The sequence below is a fragment of the Manis pentadactyla genome, chromosome 9 (genome assembly GCF_030020395.1).
Source record: "Manis pentadactyla isolate mManPen7 chromosome 9, mManPen7.hap1, whole genome shotgun sequence".
NCBI classification, from domain to species: Eukaryota; Metazoa; Chordata; class Mammalia; order Pholidota; family Manidae; genus Manis; species Manis pentadactyla.
The window spans coordinates 110,202,290-110,212,926 of NC_080027.1; the positions used below are offsets into that span (position 1 = coordinate 110,202,290).

The 10,637-nt window shown below is 42.6% G+C and overlaps 1 long non-coding RNA gene across 1 annotated transcript; it reads left to right on the forward strand.

Moving 5' to 3' along the window:
* Window positions 1-237: 237 nt before the first annotated feature.
* LOC130684952 (uncharacterized) lies at window positions 238-10,298 on the forward strand. The gene is made up of 3 exons (XR_008999373.1): window positions 238-1,768; window positions 2,610-2,715; window positions 8,828-10,298. It is a non-coding gene; the product is annotated as an uncharacterized LOC130684952 (long non-coding RNA).
* The last annotated feature ends 339 nt before the right edge of the window (window positions 10,299-10,637 follow it).

Below are 10,637 nucleotides of genomic sequence, written 5' to 3' on the forward strand. Positions count from 1 at the left end.
TTGTGGCCTCCAGTTTCATCTCTCTTACTGACCCATTGCACTTCTTGTTTTCTTTGACCTTGAGAGCTGTGTGCTTTGATGTTTTTACCCTACAAGCAACTTCAACTTTCTCCTTTCACCCAGGCCAGCCGTGGCTCCCTGTTATTTCAGTCTCGGCTCAATATCACATCCACCCAGGCCATGTTTTTTTTTTTTTAGCCTGGCCCTGTTGCTGTCATAGCCAACTTATTACTCAGCTCTCAGCCTCAAAAGCTTCAAAGTCTCAGCCCAGCCCTGGACACAAGACAGGATTAGTCTAGTGTGGATTTTTGAGCCCCAAAGTTGAAGACTTTAGATACCTGACAACAAGTGCACGTGTGATCCAGAACACTAATAAGTGCATGTGTGATCCAGGACACTAATGCTACAGGTCCACATAGGGACAGCTATTGGGTGTGTTCCTGATCATATGACACACAACACACATACTTGGTAGGCCCTTTATGAAGGTAAGCCTGGACATGTTTACTGACTCCTTTGAAACCCTAAATTCAGAATATAGGAAATGTCACTCCAAATTGGGCCTGCGGTCCATTCCATTCAGGCAATAACCATAACAGCCAACATCTGCTATACAGTGCTGGCATTCTGTTAAGCAATTCTCAAACATTTTCTTATTTAATATGGTTGTCCTCATAACAGTCTTGTGGGATGAACGTTATTATCATCACTTTATAGATGAATCTGGAACTTAGACAAAGTAATTTGCCCAAGGTCACATATCTTACATGCTACAGAAAAGGACTTGAACCCCAATCCGTTTGAAACACAAGCCCAACTTTCTAACCAATTATACTCTGGGGCCAAGGCTCTTTAGTGGAGAATCATACTCTGTGTAAGATTGGGGTTGGGATTCGCAAAACACTGTTCAGTTATCTCAACAACCATGACGGTGTTGTCATCTATGAGTTACTCAAGTTCCTTGAATGTAGATCTTCTGCTTGAACAATGACTTGAGTAAATGGTTTTAATCAGATTAATATGTATTATGTGCTTCCTTTTACATGAACTAATGCTACTGTCTTCAATCTTGAAAGAGCTGTCCTTAATTCTAATACTACAAGATTTGTAAATTCCAATTTCTCCTCACACAAACTTTCGGTTTTCTTCAGATTAATTATCTCATGCTTTAAGGCCTCATTTTCCCAGGCCCTAAAGCCCTGCTTTCAGTGTTTCTGTAAGGCAGCCGGCTCATACCTCCCTTCCTGTCCCTGTACTCCAGACAACCCAAAAACTCTAGGCTGTTCCTTGCCTATGCTGTCAGTTCCCCACAACCCTTCAAGCTGACATGCCCTTCCTTTTTCTCCATCTGTTTCTTATCTCCTCATAGTCAAAATGTATACTTCATCACGATCTCAAAGATTATCCCCTCCTTGAAGTCTTTTTTGATACCCCTCACATGGAACCGATTTCACTCTCTTGTGAAATAACCACAAGACTATGTATTTGTGGGTGCTTCATATGACACTTTGCACTTTATTGGGTTTCAGTTACACCAAACATTTCATATTTCTCCTCTAGATTCTACCTACCTGAGGGCAGAGTGAATCTATTTCCTAGGCACTTGTATTACCTTGGGTACTCACATACTGGTTCAATGCATGAATGAATATATACATATATATACAGATCAGTGGTTTGCATTGATTTCTTTTCTGGAACATTTCTATTTCTTTATCACAACTAGATAACTCCAACTGCTTTGAAGCATTCCATGTGATGGATTACTGTGAGTATATACAAGGCTAAGACAAATATTTTTATAGCTTGTATCTGACCATCTCCAACATTTTATTGGTCACTTAAAATTACAGTAGCACATTGAATCCAAGTCTTCCTGGAGAGCCTCTCCTGGATCAGAACTGGAGGCACTGTGCTTGTCATTTCAAAATGCAGTGGGGCTGTTTCTTTCATTAATGCATTACTTTGCTTGACTTTAATCTGAACATACTTCACCTTATGTACAAGGTGAAGATTGCACTGGGCATTCTTTCAAATTATATATTTTACAGAGATATTATTAATTGTTTTTGTGCCATTATGACCAGAAAGATCTCAAAATTAAAGACACTTGTGTGGTAAAAGGAACTGAACATCTTAATTCCTCTCCCCTAATATTTAAAGTGTGCAATGAGTTGGGCTGAATTTCTGGCCCATGCTGGAGTGCCGAACTGTCAACCCAGGTACCAGCTTTGATGAGTACTGGCTAAATCTTTATTGACTGCACACACACTGTGAATATTTTGACTAACATTATTCATAATATATTGTGTGCCCACATGCAGCTGATATACAGAATACTGAAAGGCACAATCTGCAGGGAATTCAAAGGCCTAAGAGCTGCCTTTCAGCCCAAAATTTGCCTCTTTTAGAGAGCCTTCATTGTGTTCAAAGAAGAAAAAGAAATCCTGATTATCCAGTAGTTTTTGCTGCAATCATACTATGTTACCTGTGTGAAAACATTCTTTCAAAGGAGATTGTAGTGTTTGCACAAAAAGGCCCTTCAACCTATTTTAATTTCTAGTCTATTTTTCTACCATATAAAAGAAATTTTTCTCTGTGTCATATAGTTTATGACTCCAAAGGCTCTCCAGGAGAGGCAGAACTCAAAGATAAATGTGCCTAAGGAATTGCCTAAGAGAAGTCTGCATAATCACAAACTACCTCACATAGAAGGTAAGGATTGCAGTGGGCATGTTTTCAAATTATGTATCTAGAGACGTCATTATTGTTTCTTGTGCCATTACTACCAGCAAGATCTCAAAATTAAATGTCTCATCTCAGGCCCACTAATTCAGCATCTCTGGGGGATAAAGCCTGTCACCTGTATTCTTTTAAAATGCTCTTCTAGGATTCTGATCAGTGGTCCAGGGACCAGACTTTGAGAAAAATTTGGAAATGGTAAAGCAGAAAGACTGTGAGGGAGTTATCCCAGCATCCAGGGAAACCAGAATAGAAAAGTGCTGACTTCCCATGGGGTGTGGGGTCAACGCAGGGCCCTGCCTGTTCCCTACTCAACATGAGAGCCCCTGTCCTTAACAGTGAACGTAAAGTCTGGGTCAAAATGGTGTAATAGAAATGCCATGGGCTGATAGCACAAGAAGACCAGGGACCTTGTCCAACCAGCTGTGAGGTTTGAGGGAGACACTTCATCTCTTGGATCATCATTCAAGAAATGAGAGAGCTGGACCCAGTTATCTGTCCTGGTGCCCAGCTAGCCCATGCATTCATTCAGCAAATGCCCAGGCATTGCCTTTAGAGCATCCCTGTCCAGCACAGACATAATGTGAGTCACATGTGTAAGTATAGATATTCTAGTAGTCATAGATCAAAAAGTAAAAAGAAACAGGTTAAATTAATACTAGATTTTATTTAGCCCCATATGTCTGAAATACTGTCATTTTAACATGTAATCAATATAAAAGTTATTGAGATATTCTATATATATTTTTTGGAAATCTGGATATATTTTGTGCTTCAGCACTTCCCAGTTCAGACTAGTGACATCACAAATACTCAGTAGCCATTCATGAAGTGTGGCTATAGAGCAGGGATCTACAAATTGTGCCCTTGGGGCAAATCTGGTCTGGTGTCTGTTTTTGCATGGCCCACTAGCTAAGAATGATTTTTACATGTTTAAATTACTGAAAAAAATTTTTTAAGAATATTTCATATAATATTTCAAAAAGAATATTTCGAATATGTGAAAATTACATGAACTTTAAATTTCAGATGCACAAATAAAGTTTTATTGGAACTTAGCCATGCCCATTCATTTATATATTATCTATGGCTGTTTTTGTAGAACATCGGAGTTGAATAGTTGAAACAGACACCATTCTGAAAGGGCTACATGTTTGTTCTCTGGTTCAGAAAAAATTTATCGCAGAAAAAGCTTATAGAACCCAGAGAGGAACCCTAAGAGCTAGTCCTGGAGGGCTGGCTGCCTTTGGCCCTTGGCCATTTGTATATAAGCAGGGCTTGACTAATGCTTGGCTTGGATGACTTAGCAAGGCTCCATCCAAAGAGTTGGGGGTGCTGGACAGGAGAGGTTCAGGGGGCCAGCCAACAATATGAAGTATTGACAGAGATGCCATAGCAGAAAGTAAAGTCTGGCAGGCCTAGTGTGGGGGCTTGCAGCAAAGTGAGACCTACTAGATAGCAGGCTCCTAGACAGGGGCCAGGGTTGGAGGTGGCACCCCATGGAAGAAGGGCTCTGAGGATGGACAAGCCAACTCAAGAAGTCTGAACCATTTACCTGTGGGAATGGTTCGGTCTGATTTGACCCTTAACTAAAATAAGTGCACAGAACAGCAGCTGTCTGCTCTTATTTGTCACTTTTTTGTCTTTAAATTTCTGTTCTTATCTTATTCAAGCTCTTTCAAAGTTCATTACTTGCGCTGCATCCCTCCTGGCTGTTCTCACAAGCTCTGGATTGGAGTTTGTAGATTGGCTAGCTGGTCTTCTGTTGCTCTGGCTGTGAATGTGCATGACTGAAGGGTAGTCTAGCCCAGGACCTTGAGTTCAGGGAACCTTTCCAGGACTGTAATTACCTGGGACAAGCTCCATCAAAGGCATGTTTTGATCTATCAACCCCTTGTCCTGGCCCAACCCTTTTAGTTCCTGTAAGTCACCTTTGGGTAAAATAAAGATAACATTTATTAATTTTTCTCTTTTAAACAATTGGAAAAATATGACCAAGCCTTTGAGGGGGGAAAAAAACCTTTCCCTGACCTCTTTGATCCATTTCCTTGTGAGTTAAAAATTCCTGGTAGTATTTCTTTAATGTGGTAGCATTTTTGCTGTATTATTCCATAACTGCTTTTTAACCCTGTGACCCAATCATTTCTGCTTTCATTCATTTTTTAAAAATTCTTTTCACTTACTTTCATGACCATAAGCTCATTTAAGTCTAGAAAATAGTCCCATGTTGTGGGAAGGGTGTTATTAGTTCCATGTTTACAGACTCAGAAACTGAGGCCTGGAGATGTCAAGAGATTTGCTCAGGTTCACACAGCTACTTAGTGGTCAACCTGAGTTGAACGTAAAGTCTTCTGACTGCTGGGAGCATGATCTTCTGCTACATTTTACTGGCTGCCTGTTATTCTTCCTTTCTTCTTTCTTTGTCTCAATATTTCATCCTTTCAATTCATTTTGACTTTAGACCATGTGTTCCCCACCATCCAAGTCCTATCCTTTTCTCTCATCAACACTCATGTTGTATCTTCTCTGAAACAGCCACAGAGCCTGTGGCCTCCTCAGCATCATTTCTTGCTGGACCAGTAGGACCACATCATGTGCTGGGAGTCTCTCTCCTCCTTGTCATGTACTTGATCTCACATTCTGATCTTTTTCCACAATCTTTTGAGCTTCAGCCCACTTGATGATATGGGGGAAAGGGTGACTCTTGTCTGCTCTGACAGAGAACAGCAAACCTGAGATGCCCAAAACTGAGGTTCCCAGCCAAGATCCTTTTCAACCTTAAAGCACCCATAGTGAGTTGCAGAGACACTGGGAATTATCCCAAGCATTCAAAGGTCAATGTGAGTTACCTTGAGTTTTTTTTTAAATCACAGTTGTTGGAGCTGGAGAATCCTTTAGAGATGATCTTATCCATTCTTCTCATCACAGATGAGGAAGCTAAGATCCAAAGAGGTGTCTGAAATTCAACCCCCACATGGGTGTTGGGAATGAGCATCCTACACTGTAAAATAATTGGGATTTACTGGTTTAATTTATCTTGAAGAATGTACTGGATTGTTGTTTGCATAAATTATCACCTGGATATTGCCTGGAATATCATCAAATAAAATGAAAGACCACAGAACATGACAACCAAATGGAACAAGATTTTTCTTCTCCAGCATATCTCTTTTTGAACTAGTTAGTAGCTCCCTACTGAATTTTCTGTGCATCTCTGAAATGTCACCTAAGAGTCATTCATTCATTTAACCAACATTGGGAAAGTCAGATGATCTCTAGGTTTCATATATTTTTCTAGATCCTAGATCCTATTTTGCTCGATCACTATCTGCTTGAGGAAAGGGACCCGCCAGTAGGCACCATAATGCAGCCAAAGGAGGTAGACCCAGGGTGCAGGGAAGCCCCCAGGGCAGACACCCTACCCAGACTTGGGAGGTGAGCCTGGAGGTCGTGGGAGTGAGATCAGGGAAGATTTGCACAAGGAGGCAACTGACTTCCAGGTGGAACTCCAGGATGGACAGAAATGAGCCACTCTTTCATTTATTCCATAAATATTTAAGGCGTACCTTATGCGCCAGGCAGTGTGATAGAGCATTCCAAGTTCAGAGATGAAGGAAGCGTTAGAAGCCCCTGACTCACTGGCCCTCACAGTATAAAGGAGCCAGACAGTGAAAGGTAAACAAACATTATGAAGTGTGACATGCTAGGAAGAAACAAGAAATGTGCTGAAATAGAGAGTGAGGAGGGAGCATAATAGATGATCAAGAAAGGCCTTGCTGAGGAGCTGATGCTAAAGAGGACCTGAAAGGTAAGAAAGCATTAACAGGAGTATTAAAGTATTAGACAGGAGGCCTGGATGTGCAAAGTCCCTGAAGCAGAAAGCTGCCAAGTCTGTTTTAGTAACTGCAAAAAGGCCATGTTGGCAGCCTTCAGTGTGGTGGCATATGCTCCAAACACGGAATGAGCCAGACCTCTAGAGGTCTAGATCATTCCTAACCTGGATCTGTTGAACCTTTCAAGTAGGCTGAACTCACTAATTGTCTCCCTGGATCATTTGGATGGCTGTCACTCCAGCCTTTCTAATCAGCTGCTGGAGGCAAAATTTCAGACAGCAAACTAGAGACAGCAGCTCACCAGTGTGTACCGCTCTGGATGAAAAAAAACTCTGCAGTCCCCGTGAGATAAATGGAAACTCAGAACTGAGGGCGGCAAGGACAGTTGGCCAGCAGGGGGACAGGCAAGTGGCCAAGGGTTCATGTTTGGATGACAAGGGAAGAAAGAATAAAATGCAAGCGAAAACAAGGACTTCTCTTCAAAGAGTTGGGAAACACCCTCTGCTTCCCTTCATTTCCCAGCTGGGGAGGGCGGCTGCCGGAGGACAAGAGGTCAGGAGGAAGCATTGAGTCCCGGACACCCTGCCTGCTCCCAGGAGACCTGCTGGGGTGGGTGTCACTGGGCCGGATGCCGGAAACGGGAGACACAGGATGCAGTGCCGGGGCCCCTGCCCATGCCAGGGCCTGCCCTGAAGAACTGGACATCAGCAAACAGAAAGCCATTCAGACCCTGCAGCCAGTGGGGTTCCCATGGCAACCAAGGGCTCCTGGGTGGCTCCACATCCCTCCTCTTCCTGGACTAAACTCCCCGTTTGATCACTTTGGTGAAGTACAGTCTGGGTAAAAGGTGGCAGGAGGGGGTGGTTAGTGGAGGGGGTGCTGAGGAGTGGGAAGAAGAAACCTGGTTTTCATATTAAGGTTGAGAATTAAAAGCCCTGGGCTCTCTAGGCAGAGATATAATCAGGCTGTGTTTTGTTGAGCCTGACTTTGTTTCCAGTTCTGGCATCTGCCCGAGGCTCTTTTCTAGCCAAAGGCCACCGGTCACTGCTTCTTCCTGGCCCTTCCCTCGCCATCACTCTTGCCTTCTGGAAAGGAATGTTCTGCCGTCCAATATTGTTCCCAAGTTCCAGCTGGCCGACATCCCTCTGCCCTTTCAGTGGTTGACAGATCAAGGGAAGGGAAAGGAGCCCTGGGAAAATTAAAGAAAGGCAACCCCTGGGCCCCACCTCCAAAATCCAGAGTCATTAAACCTTCAGCGGAGTTCTAGCATCTGCAGTTTTCACAAGCACCCTAGTGGATGCGGGTTTTGATGGATGCTGAACACACACCAAAGAAACACTGTTCTCAGGAATCACCTAGATCAGAATGTAGCCAAGATTGTGGGATTAACAGACCTCCAGTCATGTAAGCCAGGATTCAGGCTTGGATGGCAGACACCAGACCCACTGGAGAAAACATCCTCCTGTGCAAGGAGGTGTCTTTCCTAACCCCAAGGGTATATATATGTCTCAGGCCATTTGGAGCGGCAAGTATCCTTCAGCATCAGTAAACTGACGCCAAAATCTTCCAAAAGAAGAGGTCCTAGTTCTCCTGCTAGAAATGTGCACTACATTCTCTTTTCCCAAGGGACTCACGGTCTCCAAGACCAGCAGGGCTCATGCAGTGTCTAACTTAAGTTAAAGTGGCTTCACTGGTTGTCATTTCTGATTCTAACAGCTCAGATAAGACCCAGGGGAAGTCACATGAAATGAACCAGAAAATGAACAGAAATGAGATGACCAAAAAGCTGGGAGGAACGGCTCTCGTGTTGGAAATGGAGGAAATGTTTGTGTTGACTTTGCTTTCCTCTTTGATGCTGATCAGATGAGGTTGTTTTTATTTTTGTATGCAGTGACTATATTTTGCTTTGAGCCTCTGTATTTTGTAAGAACCCTTGGTTGCCTGCCACTTAAGACAAAGAAATTAAGGAAATCTCTGAAGGAATATTTTAATAATTATAAAAAAGTTCATTAAAAAGGAATAGACAAGAAGAAGTGGGAAGTGACTGATCTCTTCTCTAGAAACAAAGATGAGCTGTGACTTGTATAGGAAATGTGCTAGCACTACGTATTAAACGTTAACATACAGAGATTTCCCTGAATGGACCATCCACTGCTTAATGCCCACATTTCAGAACACTAAGCCCTTACTTTTTTATTATTTTGTATAGATTCACAGTATTACCAGCCAAAACACTGTTTTTTCCCCCCCAGTATCATGTCTCAGAGATGATGAAGCATGAAGCCAGCAGACAAGAGTATGGAGCAACCAGCAAAGCTCTTTTAATGGGTGGAAAGAGAAAGCAAGGACTCCTGCTAGCCAGGAGGGGCTCCAAAAGAGAAGGCTGTCAGGGCTATGGTGTCTGGGGTTTATATTGCCTCCTAAGAGGAGAAAGTCCCACCACACCCCCTGAACCAGATGGAGAACTGAATTAATGACATCACAACTCCCTCCTGATTGACTGAAAGTACAATACTTCATTTGCATAAAGCAGCTGAGGTCCGTGTACCTTTGAAAGGCTGAACTTCATTTGCATAGGGCACAACCAATCAGAGCAGCTGAGGTCTAGCTAAGTGGTTGAGTTTGGATTTTAGGAGCTTTTTACAAGGGTCCTGAACTTTATCTACCTGTGTGCCACCACCACCTGCCTCAGTAGGGTCTGGATTTCACAAAGGGTAAGGGTAATAATGTTATATTTCTGTGTATCCATCGTAGTATTCAGCATGGTGCTGGCCATCTAGTAGGGATTCAAAAAGTCAGTGTTAATTAGTGAACTTTAAGGAGTAATTCTGATTGCTTCAGTGAGCTATCTCCAGGCTACAGTTACTGCCCCCAGGATGAGAAGACAAAGAAAGAGACATGCAGTGCGTCTTTTGAGCATTGCTGTGCGCTTGCTGTATCTGTAACAACTCTCCAGAGACATTGGCCTCATAAGACCCTCCAGAGGCGTCTCCAAGACTGAGCTTGACAAGTTAGGCTTCTGAGTTGAAGAATTAAACAAGGGCAGCACAGAAGATTCAGCAATCTGCTGTGTGCAGAAATGCCAGCTCTGGGTCCCTGCCACCTGAGCTGGGGACCCAGCTCTACCACTTACTAATGCATAACTTCATACAAATCACTCAACCTTTCCTCATCTGTAAAATGAGGCTCATAATAGAACCCACCATTGTGCTCCGGTGAGGACTGAATGAGAGAATGCGTGCAAAGCATTTAGATAATAGCCCAGCCCATAGTGAGAGCTCAATAATGTTACCTAGTATTAGCATAATTGAGTAATGACCAGAACTGGATTGGTTCATAGACACAGGCTGAGGACTGTAGCCACAGCTTGGAACCCCTGAGACATTCAGGTGGGCTTCTGTCTTGTCTAAGTCTCTTACCCAAGCCACCTGAATTTGTCACTGGATCATTGAGTGTAATGACATCAGACACCTAAACAGGATTCTCTGCCTTGTTCCTCTTCTGGTTTCATTTCCAATAACTCCATTCCATACAAATGTCCTATTCATATTCTTACCGGGCATCTAGATTGTCTAAAAGGAAAGGAAGGTGGCATAGAGCAAAATGTCAGCTCTAGAAACAACAGGTAGGTTCATTAAAGGAAATAAGGCTTTTTTTAATGGAAGTATAGTTAATATACAATATTATGTTGGTTTCAAGTATATAACATAGTGATTCCACAATTATCTACATTATTTGATGCTCACCCCAACAAGTGTAGCTATTATCTGGAAATGAAGGCTTCTGACCCACTAAGACGGTGGAAGGAACAGAAGGAGAGGAAGGTGGTTGAACTTCAGAGCATTTTCCTGGATGGCATATGGCAGTGGACTTCCTAAGAGAAGAGTAGGTTCTTGGTGTCACTGTATTTACACAATGGTTAACTAAGAGCATTTCTCTTTAAATCTAAATAAATAATATTTTGTCACTTGCCAACAAGAGTTTTGGAAATAGTAGAATCTCACTTCAACATTTCAGTAGCTTTCAAATCATTGGGATGACAGCCCTATAGTAAGAAATGCA